Source organism: Emydura macquarii, unplaced genomic scaffold (assembly GCF_026122565.2).
Source record: "Emydura macquarii macquarii isolate MOO-44397 ecotype Brisbane River unplaced genomic scaffold, CSIRO-AGI_Emac_v2 contig_3080, whole genome shotgun sequence".
NCBI classification, from domain to species: domain Eukaryota; kingdom Metazoa; phylum Chordata; order Testudines; family Chelidae; genus Emydura; species Emydura macquarii.
Genome location: NW_027133217.1, coordinates 2,566,135 through 2,586,021, shown reverse-complemented (window position 1 = coordinate 2,586,021; position 19,887 = coordinate 2,566,135). Strand labels below are relative to the sequence as shown.

Sequence of the window (19,887 nt, the reverse complement as noted above, 5' to 3'; positions counted from 1 at the left end):
GACTGTTTTATATTTATATTATTATAGGTCTAATGGACAAGGTAAAGAATCGGACCCCCTTTGTCCTGTATATTTTATAAGATACAGTAATAGCTAAGTATATTGCATGAAGGTTTATATTTAACAAAGGAATAGGGGACACGGGGACACGGGGACACACACACACACACACACACACACACGGTAACATTCCCAGCACATTCTGATTCCTAACTTTATTATTTTTATTGCTGCAACATCTACAAGCCTCAATCGGTGATCAGGGTCGTATTGTGTAAGATGCTGTGCAAACACATGACACAAGAAAAGCTCCGTCCCAATGAGCATACAATCTACATTGAGAGAAAACAATTGACTACATCACACAGGATGGGAAAAGCCCAGCGTGACGAGGAGAGGATGAGGACCATGAAAGTTTAATGAGCAGCAGTCAACGCCCAGCTGCTGCCTAGCTTTATCAAGGCAAAAGGAGAAAAGGTGAGAATTGAAGGAGGGAAGAGCCTTTTAGTAGTTGATTTCACAATCCTAACGATCCAATAATACTTGTTTTTTTTTAAAAGCAAATATTTTTATTGGAGGAAAAATAAAGAAAACATGTAGGGGTCAAATGGTCTTATGCTGTTTACTGGCTCTACTGGCAAAGTTATTTTTCCAGATCACTGTTCTCCAGGGCACTTTATAAACTGGGGGAGCGAGTAAATAAATTCTTTGAACTAACAGCATTATACGAATGATACTTGTAAGTGCAGTTCTTTGGGATAAATCAAGTCACTTCTCAGGTTAAGTCCCTTTTTCTCATCATCAATCCCCTTATCATCCCTCACCTGAGCTCTAATTGTCCTCTCTTGTGTAAGTCTTGGGCCCGGCCTACACGACGTTGATGTGAGGAAGCTTACGTTGACCTATCTCTGTACGTATCTACATTAAAACTTCACTCCCACTGATGTAATTCACCCAGTACACCGACTGACTCGTGAGAGGCGTGGTGCGTAGGTTGATGTAGTTAGGTTGACACAGTGCCGGTGTAGGCACTGTGTGGCTTACATCGATTGTTGCTGCCTTTCAGAAGCCACCCCACAACATCCCACACTGGCAGTTAAACCGGTGCAAGCGCTCCTGGCGAGGACGTGCTCCGCCGGCTCAAGAAGCGTAGTGTGGACGTGTAAAACCGATTCAATTACTGTGGTGGCTGTACGTCGACATAACTGAGGTTGACTTAAATTTGTCACGTAGACTTGCCCTTGGTCTTCCACTTAAAAATTAGACAGATCTGGCTACATTGCTTATGGATGTGAAAAATTTTACCCCCTGAGCACCATAGTTAGGTTGACCTAATCCCTGGTGTAGATGCGACTAAATTGATGAAAGAATTCTTCTGTCAACGTAGCTACAATTTTTTGGAGAGGCGGATTAACTATATTGATGGGAAAAAACCTTTCCGTTGATGTAGGAAGCTTCTGTGCTACTATGCCACAGTGGCGTAACTGCAGCGCCATAGCTATGGCCAGTAGCTGCTATAGTACAGATATACCCGATTCATATCATTTCTTTGGAGCAGAAAATAGCTCTTGATTAGAGTTATTAAAAGCATTGTGTACATTTATGATGTGAGAAAAATGATTTTTTAACAATAACCTATGCTGCCTGCAAGCTAGAGAGTATAGTAAGTAATTGTCATGTTTTTCCTTTTCCTTTATTGAAAATTGATATACCTATCTAAATTGGTGGATTGCATATTTACCTAGCATGCCACGATATTTCCTTTTGAATGAATACTTCATTACCTCTTGAAAAATTTCGGTCAATATGTATTTAGGATTCTGAAGAGCAGACTATTGACACAATTAGGTAAATATGTAGAAAGGGGAGGTTTTAAAACATGCTCTCTTTTTCAATCCTTTTCTGAGTGGGCAGCTAGAGCACAAACACTACGCAGATGAAGCACGTTTAGTGGCTAATGCACAGGTGTGGAAAATAAAGCGCTCAGGATTTTTTTTCCCAGCTCTGCCACGGAGTTGTTGTGTGATCTTAAACAAGTCACTTATACCCAGATTTTTAAAGGTATTTAGACACTGCTGCACTCAGTGAGGCAACCCCTCCCTAACTGATTTAGGAACCATGAGTCTCATTTCCAAAAGGGATTTAGGCACTTTGATAGTCAATGGGATTTAATCTATGTGACTTAAGCTCCTAAGTGCTTAAACTCCCTTTTGAAAATGAGATGTAGGCACTGTCAATACCTAAATACTTTTAAAAATCTGGGCTTTAGGGCCCAATACAATACTCCCGGAGGTCAACAAAGATTCCCATTGTCTTCAGGCATTTTCCCTGTCTTTCGCTTAGTCTCCCCTATATGTAAAACAACAGTAATAATACTGACCTTGTATGTCAGGTTTGGCTGTTAGTCAAGACTACAGCAAGTACCAGAGGGTGCAGGGGATTAGTAAATGGATGTTCAGCCTTTCATCTCTGTCAGCAGCAGAACTCCATGTTAAGTTATCTGCGAGTGAAAGTTGCTACCAAGTAATGAATGCTTGGTGGTAAAATGAACTGGGTTATTTCCCAATCAACTGGAGTTACAGACTCATAGGCTAATGTCTTCACTGACGGCGGCAAAGTCGCCGCTGTCAGATTGACTTCTCTGGATCGACTGAGCGGTCAGTGAAGACCCGCTCAGTCGATCCAGAAATCGAGTTAAGACCACCTTCTCAAGTGGTGTAGCGCTGTGTTGACGGAAACACGGTTCCTGTCAGCACAGTGCAGTGAAGACGGCGCACAGAACAAAAGCAGAGAAGTTGACGGTAGTTACGCAAGTTTTTTGCGTAGCAACTCCAGTCAACTGCCGCCGAATCTCCGAGGTAAGTGTAGACAAGCCCATAGACTTCAAGGCCAGAAGGTACCAATATGATCATCTAGTCTGACCTCATGCACCCCCTCCTGTAATAGACCTCATACCAATGACTGAGTTACTGAAGTCCTCAAATCATGGTTTAAAGACTTTAAGGTACAGAGAATATCCACAAGCAAGCGACCCTGCCCCATGCTGCAGAGGAAGACAAAAAAACCAAGGGCCTTTGCCAATCTGCCCTGTGGCAAACTTCCTTCCTAATCTCAAATATGTCAATCAGCAAAACCCTGAGCATGTGGGCAAGACTCACCAGACAGACACCCGGAAAGAATTCTTTGCAGTAACTCAGAACTCACCCCAACTAACATCCCATCACAGGCCATTCAGCATATTTACTACTAGTAGTCAGAGATCTGTCAATTGCCAAATTAGGCTGTCCCATCATACCATCCCGTCCATAAACTTCACAGCTCAAATGCCAGCACTTCTACAATTGACAGCCCTGGCAGGCAGGGGGAAACTTTCAGTGAATTTGGAGGCTGAACAATCTTCTCCCCTAGATAAAGTCCCTCAGGAAGAGGTTTGAAACAGGTCAGTGGGATGGCATGATGGGACACGGATTGCTTCCGGAAAGGTTACTGCTCTGTGGACAAACCAGCAGACTCCAGGATGGTCACTGTCACCTTTCACAAAACCAGGGAGCCCGAGGAGCCAGGGAAGCCACCAAATGGGGAGTTGGCTAACCGGGGAGCAGGGCGATCAGCTTGGTTTGTCACAAAATTTTCAGCCAGCTCCAGTTAGTTTACGCAAAGGGCTCGTGAAGAGGCTACCTACGCCGAGGGGAGAGCGTCTCCCATTGGCGTAGGTACTCCACCTACCTAGCTATGTTGGTGGGAGAAGCCCTCCCATTCACACAGTGCTGTCTACACTGGGAGATCGGTCAGTACAACTGCGCAGTTCTACTGACACGGGTTTGAAATGTAGACAAGGGCTTAGATTTGCTGTCAAAGACCAAGGCTAAATCCAGCACGGATATGTGCCCGTGCTATTTTTAGCACGCTAACTTGATCAGAGCTAGTGGGGGGTGCATCTGCCGGAGCTGGAAATGATACCTTCCAGCTCCTGTGTAGACATATAGCCTAACGCTCCTGTCCAGTGTGTGGGCTCAGGTTAAACCTGGGACGGATTCATTGCTGACTGTTTCTCCTGCAGCCACTGCAAGGTTCTGGGCAGGAAGGCGGAGGGGATCTTTCTAAAACATGAATTCTTGTAGTTCACAATTCAGCTCTCGCTCCAGTACAGTCAGTCAATGCGAAATAATCTCATGATGCCTCTGTGTAATGAGGGTATTCCTTCCCTTTGGGTCCCATCAGCTGTCAGCAGAGGACTGTGCAGGCAGCTGCTTGCGGCAAGAAAAACTGTTTGTACATGGGCTTGCAATTAAATACAGCCACAGGACTGTCATGGTCTGGGGAAGCCAGTGAGACATGCAATGATGTGGCCAGGGGTCAGCTAAAGAAGGGAAGAAAAAGAAAAGCAAATCTGAAAAAACTAGAAATATCAGCCTGCATTCTCCTCCCCCACTCCTGTTTGGCTGTTTATAGCCACACCCCACAAATGCTGGTCTGCTTGTTTTCTCAGTAAACATCTTCTAGGGGCGATCCTCATATAAATGATGACAGAGTTGAAAGACTGTCTTAAAAGGCAATAAAACCAGAGCAGCAGCAGCCTCCGAACAGTTCAAATGTCACATTTTTATTGGCATAGATAAACCAAACTAAATTATTAAAAAAAACAGCACCACCAAACGAGTGACACCGGGGCCAAACAACAAAGTAAAAGAAACAGAGGCAAAAAAATCATCCTTTAAAAAGTGGAAAAGTTAAATTCTACCCTAGGAACATAGAAAGGAGCATAAAACTCTGGCAAGTGAAATATAAAAATATAATTAAGAAGGCCAAAAAAAAGAGTGAAAAACAGCTAGCCAAAGTCTCAAAAAGTGACAGCAAAAAAACCTTTTAAGTACATCAGAAGCAGGAAATGTGCTAAAAACCAGTGAGGCCTCTGGACGATGGAGATACTGAAGGAGCACTCAAGGAAGATAAGGTCATTAAGGAGAAAATAAATTAATTCTTGACATTGGTCTTCACAGCAGAGGATGTGAGGGAGATTCTCAAATCTGAGCCATTCTTTTTAGGTGACAAATCTGAGGTACTGTCCCCAGATTGAGGTGGCACTAGAGGTGGTTTTGGAACAAACTGATAAATTAAACAGAAATGTCACCAGGACCAGATGGTATCTACTCAAGAGTTCTGAAGGAACTCAAACGTGAAATTGCAGAACTGTGGTATGTAACCTATCATTTAAATCAGCTTCTGTACTAGATGACTGGAGGATAGCTAATGTGAGGTCGATTTAAAAAAAAAAAAAAAAAAGATTCCAGAAGCGATTCTGCCAATTAGAAGCCAATAAACCTAACTTCAATACCAGGCAAATTGGTTGAGACTATAGAATCAAAGAAGATTAAGGTTGGAAGAGGCCTCAGGAGGTCATCAAGTCCAACCCCCTGCTCAAAGAACAGAATTAGTAAAGAACAGGATTATCAGACACAGAGGAACATGATTTGTTGGGGGAAGAATCAACATGGCTTTTGTAAAGGGAAATCATGCCTCACCAATCTACTAGAATTCTTTGAGGGCGTCAATAAACATGTGGACATAGGTAGTCTAGTGGATATAGTGTACTTAGATTTTCAGAAAGCTTTTGACAAAGTTCCTTACCAAAGGCTATTACGCAAAGTAAGCTGTCATGGGATAAGAGGGAAGGTCCTCTCCTGGATCAATAACTGGTTAAAAGACAAAAAACAAAGGGTAGGAATAAATGGTCAGTTTTCAGAAAGGAGAGGTGTCCCATAGGGGTCTGTACTGGAACCAGTACTGTTCAACATATTCATAAATGATCTGGAAAAAGGGGTAAACAGCAAGGTGGCAAAATGTGCAGATGATAGAAAACTACTCAAGATTGCAGTCCACTTTGGACTTAAGAGTTTCAAAGGGATCTCACAAATCTGGGTGACTAGGCAACAAAATAGCAGAAAAATTCAATGTTGATAAATGCAAAGTGATGCACATTGGAAAACATAATCCTAATGTACATAGAAAATGATGGGGTCCAAATTAGCTGTCATCACTCAAGAAAGATGTTGGAATGATTGAGTGGATGTTTTCAGAGAACTATCCACAATGTGCAGTGACAGGCAAAAAAGCTAACAGAATGTTGCGAATTATTAGGAAAGGGATAGATAATAAAACAGAAAATATCGTATTGCCTCTGTATAAATTCATGGTACGCCCACATCTTCAGTACTGTGTGCAGATCTGGTCATCCCATCTCAAAGAAGATATACCGGAATTGGAAAAGGCCCGGAAAAGGCACAGTAAAGGGCAACAAAAATGATTAGGGATATGGAACAACTTTCATATGAGGAGAGATTAATAAAACTGGGACTTTTCATCTTGGAAAGAGAGGACTATGGGGGGGGGGATGTAAAATAGAGGTCTATAAAATTGTGACTAGTGTGGAGAAAGTCAACAAAAAAGTGTTATTTACTCCTTCTCATAACACAAGATCTAGGGGTCACCAAATGAAATTAATAGGCAGCAGGTTTAAAGCAAACAAAAGGAAGTATTTCTTCACATAGTGCACAGTCAACTTGTGGAACTCTTTGCCAGAGGATGTTGTGAAGGCCAAGACTACAACAGGGTTCAAAAGAGTACTAGCTAAGTTCATGGAGAATAGGTCCATCAATGGCTATTAGCCAGGATGGGCAGGGATGCAAAAATCAAACCATTTCTGTATGTAGAGGGCAAAATCTCTCCAGATTCTTGCGGGTGGAGGGGGAATCCACCATTTTAATGGGCAAGTTTTCATAGTGAATTCTTCTGCTATCAATCTAGTTAACAACTGTAACGAATGAAAGAATGTAATCACCTTCTGGGAGTCATGTGCCAAATTAGGACACTATCCAAAGCCCATTGACATCAGTGGGTTTTGGATCAGGCTCTTAGAAACCAGGGACCAGATTCTCCTCTGCTATATATTGGCATAGTGCAATGGAGCGATGCTGACCGACATCAGCTAAGGATCCAGCCCTAGCTTTCACTCCAGCCTGTTCATACTGCTTTATTATTCCTTGCTCATGAACATACTCAAAAGCTCAGTTTTACTCTACTAACGCAGGAATTAGCCCATTTTATTTTGGGCAAGAGGAACAAGAAGGGATCCAAGTGGATGGTCTCCCAGAGGACGATATCTTCCACCATGATTTATCCCTTTGCGCCCAGGACTCATACCAACAAGAGCACAGTCTATTCTGATGCCCCCAAAACGTTTGGTGTCTTGACAAAAATAGGTACAAACGGAATGATCATGATGAATGCTAACATTTGGCCCTTCTGAAGCACCCTTCAGCCAAGGATTTCACAGTGCTTTACACATGTAAGCTAATTAAACCTCACAACAACCCTGAGAAGGCGGTATTAATTACACACCACTAATATGGGGATAAGTGGAGACCCAGCGGACCAAATTCCAGATGGATCTAAAACCCTGAATGGCCTCCTTGAAATCAACAAAGATAGTCTAGATTTACAACATTATGGGAGAGCAAATTTTAGCAGACAAAGACAGGGCTATATTCTGCTATTACCTTTACCCATGTTGACCAAGTATATTACTCTGCACAAACTCCATCAATACTACAGCTCTTACAGTAAGGGGGGGGGGGGGGCGTAGTCTGGCCCTCTGTGACTTGCTCAAGGGTACACAGCAAGATCCAGGAATGAACCCAGGAGACCTGATTCCCAGGCTCCTGCTCCAACTATTGTGTTTTATGCCCTTCCAAAAAGGATAGCCATTACAAAGACCTGATCTCCTATCCTTTGACACAGAGAACAGACACTTCTCCTGCTAGTCTAAGTACTTGTTGAACAGCGGCAGCTTGTCCAAATCGACCTGCAGCTTTGAGGAATGTGACTTCATTTCAACCTGATCCTCTCCCATTCAATTGGGAGGTCAAGGAAACTCGCACAGAGAGTGTTCTGCAAAACGGTCAGGAACCAAAAGGAGGGGAAGTGGAGTGATTGTGGTGCCTCATTCTTCACTTGCACGCACACAAATCCCCCTAAGTTGCGAGGTGGAGGCAAACAAGAGACAACCGGGATGTACTACAGACATTATCCCTATTTTACAGATGGGGAAACAGGTACAGTGAGGGGAAGGGACTTGGTGGCACATCCAGGAAGAAGAGGAGTGCGGAGTCCTGGGTCCCAGTCCAAAGCCCTATCCACTAGATCACACTGCCTCCTCTTCCCGTGACCTAAGACGCTAGCTCTTCCTTAGATGTTAGAGGGCAGCTAAGAAGCTATCAGGAGTGCCAGTGGGGATGTGTTTCTCACATAACTTTGCTTTGCCCTTTGAGCCTCACTACCATAGTCTGTTTAACAAACTTTGAGCTGGGGAATATGAATTTCCTTAAACCTCCTCTAAGAATTTCGGATGTAGGATTTTGGTTCAGTCCATTGCAGAAATAGGGAACGGGCATGACGTTCACATCCACTTCTGAAGCGCCTCAAAGTTCAGGGGTCTTTGGAGCCAGGAATCCACAATTCAGACACGTGGATTCAGGCCCATCTCTATTCTGAATGGCTGGCTTTTCAGTCCCCTTACAATGCCTGGAGTGACTGTTCAAGCTAAGGAGTAACTAAGGCCTGACTAAAAACCTATTTAAGCCCATGGGTATCTTTCCATTGACTTCACTATGTTTTGAATCAGGACCTACATTATTACAACTATTACTTAGCAGCTGTATAGTATTTTGCACAAAAAGCACTCTACAACATTAACTCCAGGAGGGTTGTGGGGTTTAATTAAAGTAGGTAAATGAATATTATTATTATTCCCATTTCATAGATAAGGAAACAGACAAAGGCTGAAGTCAGCTTCTTCAGAAGTACCCTCTTGTTTTGGTTGCCCAGCCTGAGACATCTTGGCCTGCTTTTCAGGAGGTCTTCAGCCCCGGCAGCTCCCATTAACTTTAATGGGCGTTGTGAGTGCTCATTACTTTCTGAAAATCAGACTAAAGTGTCTGAGGTCAGGCACCTAAAAGCGGAGCTTCCCAACATTTGTGGATCCCTGAAAATGTTGCAATTTGCCCTAGGCTACACGAGACGTCAATAGCAAAGATGAGATTGGAGCCCAGTATCCCAGTCGTGTGCTCCAGTAGCTTCATTATGCTGCCTCTCAAGAGGGTAGTTACTGACAATACTTTAACACTGCTGGCTATTGTCAAAAGATGTTAATGGTGTCATGTGACAAAAGCCAAGGACCTTACTGTACATTTTCCACTTCAATGACCTGCAAAAGTTGCCCAAACTGTGACCATTTGCACCTTTCACCATTAAAAAAAAAACAACATTTCCAAATTCAAACACATGTCCAGCACAATCCATAAATGAAGCTAATTTGAAATAGCTTCAAATTATTTGAAAAGATTTGATTAACTCCAAAAGAGAGGCCAAGATATACAAAGCTGTTGGCAAGAGATAAGGTACAGTTGATTCATTTCTTCCTGATCTCCTTTCTTTCGTTCTAAGAAAACAAAACTGACTTAATCTACATAGCTACGTGACTGGAAAAACATGCTGGTTCCACTCAGAGAGATCCCTGTCTAAGAGTGCATGATGGATTTTGTTCAGAGGTGAACAGTTTCACTAGATGGCAGGATCTGACCCAGAGGGTTTACAGAACTCTTGTAGAATCTGAACACTAACTTCAGTTTTACTTGGGAGATCTGGATTCAGCTCTTCTCTTCAGTCACGAGTTGAAAGACTAATGAATCAACCCAATTCATAGTGTAGCCCCTCAACTAAACAATGCAGAGTGCATATATTGGAGAAGTTAACCATGAGCAAGGAGAAAGGAGGAGACTTGCCAGCAGGATTTAATAGGCTGAATGAGAATGGAGGCTTTAGGAAGGATGAATGTATTGGAAGATGGCAGCAAACTACATCTTAAACCATCTGAATCAACCCCAACCCATTGATTTTTCCAGTGAGTTGGTGGGAGGCGGGGGATTAGTGTGTGTGTTACCTCTGCTTAAATCTATTCATAAAAATACTTTCCATTAGAGCTACACTATTCTCTGTTGACAGAGACTGAAGAATTTAAAGTTAGAGGTTAAGAAGGTTGTAACGCTAGCCTAAAACCCTCACACATACAGGATTGCTTATAACACAGTGTGACGCACCCCCAACCTAGACCAGGAACGCATAGAGCTTAACCCACTGAAAGCGGCACTAGCAATGTGCTAGCCGCCTGAGGGCCACACCTAGTTTGAAGCAGCCTGCTGCTACCCCTTTCATCTTTCTATCAACCTGCGAAGGCTCCAGGTCCCAGCATGCAACGCTCCAGTGATCAGTGTTGCATCAGAATGCTAGCCACCTCTGTTGGAAGCCACGGCGGAAATATCAATGGAATGTCAGATCAAAATGGAACCATCACATGCTAGAAACAGCACTGCCCATGGGGCCCACATCTGTGTTAAATATCAGAGCAGCCACTGACTGCACTGTAGATTTCCAGGAATTGTGGTTGGCCTAAACACACCAGGTGAAATCATGGCACCATTAAAATAATAGGGAATTTTGCCATTGATTTCAATGGGGCAAGTATTTCACCATTCAACTTCTTTTGTAGCACAAGCAATGTCTGTTTCCAGTGGGACCCTCAGGGTTTGGCTCTAAGCCTTATGCTATTTAAAATTGTTATCAGTGACCTGGAAAAAAAAACCATAAAATCACTGACCAAGCGTGCAGATGACAAAAAACTGGGGCAGTGGTAAATAATGAAAAGGCCAGGTCATTGATTCAGAGCAGGCTGGACTGCGTGGTAAACTGGGGACAAGCAAACAATATGCGTTTTAATACGGCTGCATGTAAATGTGTACATCCGGGAACAAAGAATGTAAGCCATACTTAGAGGTTGAGAGACTCTATCCTGGGGAATAGTGAATCTGAAAAGGATTTGAGCGAGTCATGCATAGGGGGCAGGTATAATAGGCCCTCACCCCCTGCCCAGCCTCCCCAAAGGCAGGTGTCACGTGCCACGCATGGGATGATGGTGGATAATCAGCTGAACATAAGTGCCCAGTGTGCACAAGAACCTAAGACTGGCCATATTGGGTCAGACCAATGATCCTTCTAGCCCAATATTCTGTCTTCTCACAGTGGCCAAAGTCATATGCTTTAGAGGGAATGAACAGATCAGGGCAATTATCAAGTGATCCATCCCCTGTCATCTAGTCCCAGCTGCAGGTAGACTGAGGTTCAGGGACACCCAGAGCATGGGGTTGCATCCCTAACCATCTTGACTAATGGCCATTGCTAGACCTATCCTCCATGAACTCGTCTAATTCTTTTTTGAGCCGAATTATATTTTTCACCTTCACAACATCCCCTGGCAATGAGTTCCAAAGGTTAACGATGTGTGAAGTACTTCCTTTTCTTTGTTTTACACTGGCTGCCTATTAATTTCATGCAGTGACCCCTGGTTCTTGGGTCATGTGAAGTGATAAATAATACTTCGTTATTCATTTTCTCCACACCATTCAGGATGTTATAGGCATCTATCATATCCCTGTTCTGTTGTCTCCTTTCCCAGCTGAACAGTCCCAGTCTTTTTAATCTCTCCTCCTATGGAAATTGTTCCATGCCTCTAAACATTTTTGTTGCCCTTTTCTGTACTTTTTCCAATTCTAATATACCTTTTTTGAGATGGGGTAACCAGAATGGCATGCAGTATTCAAAGTGTGGGCGTACCATGGATTTATATAGAGGCATTATGATATTTTCCTGTCTTCTTACCTATCCCTTTCCTAATGGCTCCTAACATGGTTAGATTTTTTTTTTTTTTTTTGACTGCTGCTGCACATTGAGCAAATGACTTCAGAGAACTATCCACAGTGACTCCAAGATCTCTTTCTTGAGCGGTAACAGCTAAGTTACACCCCATCATTTTGTATGTATGGTTGGGATTATGTTTTCCAATATGAATTACTTTGCATTTATCATCAACATTGAATTTCATCTGCCATTTTGCTGCCCAAGTCACCCATTTTTGTGAGATCCCTTTATAACTCTTTGCGTCCGCTTTGAACTTAAGTATCGTGAGTAATTCTGAATGGTCTGCAAGCTTCCCCACCTCACTGTTTATTCAGTTTTCCAGTTCATTTATGAATGTGGAACAGCACTGGTTCCAGAACAGATCCTTGGAGGACTCTGCTATTTACGTCTCTCCCCTGTGAAAGCTGACCATTTATTCCTACCCTTTGTTTCCTAATTTTTAGCCAGTTACTGATCCATGAAAAGACTTTCCCTCTTATTCCATGACAGCTTACTTTGCTTAAGAGCCTTTGGCGAGGTACCTTATAAAGGCTTTCTGAAAGCTCAAATCTTGTGTTGCTGTGGCCAAAAGGAGCTATTGCCATCCTGGGATGCATAAACAGGGGAATCTCAAGTAAAAGTAGAGTTATTTTACCTCTGTATTTGGTACTGGTGCGACTGCAGCAGGAATACTGTGTCCCGGTCTGGTGCCCACAGTTTAAGAAGGATGTTGATAAAGAGGAGGTTTCAGAGAAAAGCCACAAGAATGATAAAAGGATTAGAAAACATGCCTGGTCGTGATAAATAGATTGAACTCCTTGAGTCTATCTTAACAAAGGGAAGGTTAAGGGGTGAGTTGATTACAATCTGTAAGTATCTATATGGTGAACAAATATGTAATAATGGGGTCTTGAGTTTAGCAGAGAAAGGTATAGCGTGGACATGTAAGTTGAAGCTAGACAAAGTCAGACTGGAAATGAGGCATACATTTTTAACATTGAGAGCAAATAACCCTTGGAACAATTTACCAAGGGTCATGGTGGATTCTCCATCACTGACAATTTTTAAGTCAAGATGAGATGTGTTCCTAAAAGATCTGATCTAGGAATTATTTTAGGGAAATTCTAAGGCCTGCGCTGTACAGGAGATCAGAACAGATCATCACAGTCGTCTCTTCTGGCCTTGGAATCTATGAATTATTTTCTTAATTTGGCTACTAGTTGTAGGAACCACCCTGGTATTCGCCTGGGCAAGCTATCTTGCCCACAGCTGCTTCCCCCTGTATTCAGAAGAGCAGGTCACTCAGGCAGATAATCAACTGTTTTTATTATGCTGTGTGTATTCTCGTATCATCCCTTTCCTGCTAAAAGACAACTGGGGAAAAGTACAAAGATCTGCGCTCTGCTCAATTAAATGGCAAGCTCATGAGGGTGTAATTGATACACTAAATTATATGTGAGCTGAGAAGACCCTACAGTGCTGTGACTATTTAAAAACAGGCAGGTACCTTCCCAGCAGCCATTACACATAAGGGATTGCTCAGGATTGCTCTGCCATGCTGGGAAGCCCCCTTTTGGTTTACATGAGCTCTGAGTGGCAACAGCACCATAGCTGTCCCCCTGGCCACTCGCTGTTGGGAGCTAAGGCCACCTTCGGCAGTCTCCGAGGGGAGGCCAATGACTGAATGCAGATGCCTAGGGAAAAGAAACGGAAGCGCTACAAATACAGGTGGAGGGTGGGGAGTTGGATCTTCTGGAGACGTTTGCCGAGTTTTGCAGACTATACAGGTGTGGATAAGATGCTGGATGGCTTGCGTGCACGGACGCTCTTGCTTTTCTGGGGGTCACACATCCCTATCATCCAATGTTGCTCTGTCTACATGTCTAGGCCATGCCCATCCCGTGACATGCATTTGCCTTGGACACATGCTGCACTTTTAATACACAGGCTTGTTTTACAGCATTTGATTTCTTTATTTCTTTTTGGCCCAAGGAACAGGAAAGAAGCAGGGGGGCAGGGACATGGACTTTAGTGGGACTAGTCTGTACCTCTGCACAGGTGCCAGGCAACTCAGCTAGAGAGGTCCAGAAGCATTCAAAGAAAGGAGGTGGCAGCTATTAGACATGCTCAGTAGCGGTTTCTTAACTTCTAATGGAAGGTTTCATTGTGGGCAAGGAGTCTTGCAGGTCCTCCACATATTTCCCATTTGAGAGCTGAGCCAATCAGAGCTTGGGGGGAAGGGGATAAACACGGGAATTACAGATCGCTCTTTGGACTCAGTGGCTGATCAGTGCAGGACCCAGAGATGTGTCTGTTGGATGGCCGGGTCCCAATACTTGTACCACTGTGGATACAGAAACAGAGGACCAGTCAGCTATCAACCCAAGGAGTGAATGCTGGCAGCTGTGGAGAACCCCCCCGACTGTCTGGTTGCTGACAGCGTTCTGGAGGGTTTGGAAAAAGAACAGAAATGCTCCCATTCTTCTCAAGCTCAGAATAATCCCGGTGACACACACCACGTATTACAACCACCTTCTGACGCCTGAGAAATCGTCCGAGAGAAAAACGTGTGCGTGCGCTAAAGGACAGAAGCGTCGATGTTATGTTGAAAGCTGGTATTTAAATGTAAATATGTAACAGCAACGGGAGGTGGGGGTGGAGTCTGTATAAGGAACACCAGTCGATTGTAATGCCTTACAGTTTCTGTTTAAAAGTTATTCAGAGTATTGCAAATACTATCTTCAATGTTTGTGTATTAATCTTTGTTTCCTAAGAAACTATGGTACACTCTTTGAAGTTGACTGGGAACTATTAACTCTTTTTTATCAGGATTTCACATAGACTAGGCCTGAAGTTAACTCTGTGTGACGCTTTATGAAAAGTCAGAACTCTGGCTTGTGATTCAGCAAAGTCTGAAGTGAGGTGCACGAAGAAGGAAAGTGTAACAACAATACCTACTTCTTATACAGCGCTTTCCATCAGTCAGTCTGAAAGCATTTATCTTCACCACACCCGTATGAAGTAGGGAAGTACTATTCCCTACAGATGGAGAACTGAGGTGCAGAGAGGCTAAGTGACTTGCCCAAGGTCACACAGGAAACCTGTGACAGAGCTGGGAATTGAACCCTGGTCTCACAAGAGTAGTACCTCAGCATCTCTCTACAGCGTGTGGTGTCCTGTAATCACTCCAGGGGTGATTGGGTCAGAGCCAGGGAGTCTGACAGGACTCTGCTTCATTCAGTGTCTGATTTCTACCTGATGGAGCATTGTTGAACAGGAGCCTCCTAAAGGTACAGTGCCCCGCACCCCAGGCAATCATGTTCTGCCGTCAGTGGGTTGGTGGGGAGCTAGACGTATATAAAACGCTGCCGGCTGGCAAAGGTTAGGCAGGTTGCGAGCTGACACTACGCACCTGGCTACTGTGCTGAAGGCTGGTTGGGCCCAGGAGCCCTTCAGAACCCAGTGGGTGCAAAGGTGGTGTGAAGGTACCACAGCTCTGCCTTCCCCGAGGTGCACCATCTGTGCCTCTCAGGAGATACAATCCAGAGTCTTCAGTCACAATTCTGGAGTGGGAATGACTGTTTGACATGCTGGGGCGAAGAGTTTAGCCATCCCTGATTCCTAGAAAGCATACCTGACCTAGCAAGCCTTCCTGCTTTACGCCAGGTGCGGTTCGCCGGTAACTAGCACGGCACTCCTCCATTAGTCACTGGGATTCCATTACCTCACTGCCATTCACTTGTTTTTAGTATCCTGTTTTGACCTGGCCACTAAGAGTGCCCTGCGGCCTCCAGTGAGGACAGCTGGATGCATCTCTCTTCAGAGCCCACGAACCCCCCTCCATCAGCCAGCCAGGACGAGTAACGCGAGGTGCTCCTCGCAGGCTCCCTTGTCCCTCGAGGGGGGAATTTTTAGTACTGAGTGATCAATCACTGGAACAATTTGCCCAGGGTCACGATGGAGTCTCCTTCACTGACAATGTTTAAATAAAAAATTGGATGTTGTGCTTAAAAGATCTGCTCTAGGAATTACCTGGGAGAAGTTCTATGGCCTGTGTCGCAAAGGAGGTCAGACTACAAGATCACAATGGCCCATTCTGGCCTTGGAATCCGTGAATCTCAGGGATCATTGTCATGATGGGACTCGTAGGGCTGGCTGCTGAGAAAATTGAGTCAGCAGCAAATGAAAAAACCTTGGAGCACAAAGGAGACCTGTGCTGGGAGAGCCAGCCAATAACAGCTCTATCCTACTGCAAGTATACAACTTGAGAACATCAGTCATCCGCCCAACCTTGGCAACACCAAGACAACCAGGTGGTACCACAGGAGCTGTCACACCGTGAGAAGACCTACAGGCCGAACAGCTGCATGCGTGAGATGCCACAGAACAACCAACAGTGACCAGATAAAGGACAAAGGGAAAGGACAGACAAAAAAAATCATCCCAGGTCCAGAGTTTTGAAAATTCAAGTTTTAGCAATTTCGTAGATGCCAAAAGTTCAGATCAATAAACAACTTGGGCTGGGACAACAAAGGTGACAGCTGCTATAGAAAAAACAGAGATAGAAAACCAAGGTTTCTCAATCACTACAGTGAATGGGAGGCTAATAACCCTGCTCGCAGATCTGGACAAGTCACTATCTCAGAGCTGGCTCTGGGGCTTTAGTAGTCTTTCCTTACCATCCACCCAGCAACATGCATGAAGCCACTACAGAGTTTACTGCCTGTTTTCACTCGACAGCCCCACTCGTGCTAGATCTGCATGAGGACAGTCTCCTGGGGGCAGGTTTTCAGGAATGGGGCTCCATTCCCATCAGGCAGACTCCTCCGTGCGCGCTTTTCGAGCACTGACACCTGCATAGGCGACAATCTTGCTTGGTCAGCGACACACACGGGTGATGGAATCCATCAGGGGGACTAGCGCTCAGACAGGGCCCAGCAGATGTGTCTGCGTGAGTGGAGACCTGGGGGAGGCCCTGTGATCCTAAGCACACCTGTCCTCACACCTTCCACGTTACTGTAATAATCTTTGAACAAAATATGCCTTGTGACATATCAACGCGATGGTCAGTAACATCCCGGGGAAATCTACATAGCAACAAGTTATTAATTCCCCCGGTATGAAGTTACTAGCATATGTTTGAGACCAGACAGCCTTGCCTAGGTAAAGGTGTTAAACAGCCATATTCCTTTGTTTAGCATCAGTGTTTACCTCAGCTTACATAGAAGCAGCAAACAGGGCCATCCACCTAACAAGGGGAGGAAACTGCAGGAAAGCTCAGGACCGTGGGTGTGTTGGGGTCACCTGCTAACACCAGCCCAGACTGGTAAAAGCAAGAAGGGTGTGTCTGTGATAACTGCTGGCAGGCTGTGGGATTCAAAGTGGTTGAATCAGAGCTGTACTGCGTACAGAGCACGGTGTCCATGCTGGCTGCGTGTGTCCCCCAGACTGGGAGCACAAGCAGCAGAAGTATTTTGGGGCACTCAGGGTTATAATACCAGCGGCAACACAATCTCTGACTGGTCTGAATTGCACTCCGAAGTGTGACAAGCCCCTTTAAAAAGGGATGAACAGGGAGAATGAAAAGGAATCGCAGAAACACAGAAAGGTAGACCTGGAAAGGACGTCAAGAAGTCATCCAGTCCATTCCTCCATGCTGCAGCAGGACTAAGTATGCCTAGACCATCGCTGACATATGTTTGTCGAAGATGGGATGGTCTAGGTATACTTAATCCTGCCTCAGCATGGGGGATGGACTAGATGACCTCCTGAGGTCCCTTCCAGCCCCATTGTGCTTCTTGGGTCACCACCCAGCCAACCAGTGAATTTTTTCACAAGAAGTGACACTAGAAACGGGCTTAAAAATGGTTTCATTGCACACACAGGGAGTACAGGGGAATTAACAGGACCTAGGGAAGGAAAACAGAGGGGATGGATGGTGGGAGATACACTCCTGGATAAAGTAATTAGTCCTTCAAAGCCATTAAGCAAATAGGTCTGGATTTACATTTCCCCTTCATTCCTTTGCAGTACCTGTCTGCTCTGTTACTTCTCATTTGGATACCAATTTCATTTGGCTCCACTCCAGCCCCCCCCAGCGCTGGATGCTTGTTCACATCAAATCAATTTAGGGCAATGATCCCAGACATATGCCCTATAAAGTGCAGTGCTGTGAATTAGCTACAGTTAGAAACAGTGGTGCTAGAGACTTTTAAAGAAAAGAAAAGAAATCCACATCATTCCAGGACAGAAACCATGAAGCGAAGGAGGAAACAGACTTGTAGACTCACAATGGCTTCTGCAAACATTTGACAAGTCTAATTGGAGAAGAAACAGTGAACTTCGGAGGTATACAAACATAAGTGAGGACCAGAGGAAACATCGGATCTCCCAGTAGCTGGGTCAAGAGCAGTTGTTTTAAGAGAGGTGAGGGATAGGGGAAAGGTGGACATGGTGGTCATATGAAGAAAACCATCACTGTAAGATCCAATGGTTTATTCTGCACCAGCCTCCTGGCCCCTTCATACTCATAAGCCAAATGCAGTTCAGGCCAAAAGGTGGTAAATATTGCATAGAAATAGGCCTACCACATTCATTTCCTTCAGCTTGTTCTCAAGATGTCTAGCTTTATGCGCCAACAACGGGAGTCCCAAGATATATTTTGCATGGACATCAGTACTTCAGTGTGTGCGTGAGGAGTCATCGCTCTTCATAGAGCATAAGAACGGACATACTGGGCCAGACCAATGGTCCATCCAGCCCAGTATCCTGTCTGACAACAGTGGCCTTTGCCAGGTTCTTCAGAGGGAATGAACAGAACAGGGAATCATGGAGTGATCCATCTCCCATCATCCATTCCCAGCTTCTGACAAACAGAAGCTAGGGACATTTTGAGCATGGGGTTGCATACTTGACCCTTTTGGCTAATAGCCATTGACAGACCTCTCCTCCCTGGTCTTATCTAATTATTTTTTGGACCCGGTTATAGTTCTGGCCTTCACAACATCCCTTGGCAATGAGTTCCTTAGGATGACTGTGCTTTGTGTGAAGTAGGGGTACGTTTTATTTTCAACCTGCTGCCTATTAAGTCCATTGGGTGACCCCTGGTTCTTGTGTTAAGAGAAGGAGTAAAACAACAACACTTCCTTATTCATTTTCTCCACACCAGGCAAAATTTTATAGGCCTTTATCATATTCTCCTGTATATTATTTCTTTTCCAAGATGAAAAGTCCCAGTCTTGTTAATATCTGTTGATACAGAAGCTGTTTCTTACCTGTAATCATTTGTGTTGACCTTCTCTGTACCTTTCCAGTTCTAATATGCCTTTTTTGAGATGAGGTGACCAGATCTGCACACAGTATTCAAGGCGTGGGTGTATAATGGTTTATACAGAGGCATTGTTATTTTCTGTCTTAGTATACTGTAATAAACTGAGAAATATTGTATTGTCTGCAAATTTTGCCATCTTACTGTTTACCCCTTTTTCTAGATCATTGACAAATATGTTGCATAGTACTGGTCCCAGTATAGACCCCTAGAGGACACCACTATTTACCTCTCTCCATTCTGAAAACTGACCATTTATTTCCACCCTGTGTTTTTTTGTCTTTTAAACAGTTACTGATTCAGGAGTGGACCTTCCCTCTTATCCCATGGCCGCTTACTTTGCTTAAGAGCCTTTGGTAAGGAACCTTGTCAAAGGCTTTCTGAAAACTTAAGTACATTATATCCACTAAATCACCCTTGTCCACATGTTTGACGACACCCTCAAAGAATTCTAATGAATTGGTGAGGCATGATTTCCCTTTACAAAAACCATGTTGACTCTTCCCCAACAAATCACGTTCATCTATGTGTCTGATAATTCTGTTCTTTACTATAGTTTTAATACATTTGCCTGGTATGAAAGTTAGGCTTATTGGGTCTGTAACTGTCAGGATCACCTCTGGAGCCTTGTTTGAAAATTGGTATCACATTAGCTATCCTCCAGTCACCTGATACAGAAGCTGATTTAAATTATAGGTTACATATCACAGTTAGTAGTTCTGCAATTTCACATTGAGTTCCTTCAGAACTCTTGGGAGAATACCATCCGGTCC

At 44.1% G+C, this 19,887-nt stretch overlaps 1 protein-coding gene across 1 annotated transcript in view; it reads right to left on the bottom strand.

The window, feature by feature from the left end:
• LOC137141567 (vasoactive intestinal polypeptide receptor-like) overlaps positions 1-19,887 on the bottom strand; it is a 161,392-nt gene that overhangs the window by 108,820 nt on the left and 32,685 nt on the right. The window lies entirely within an intron of this gene.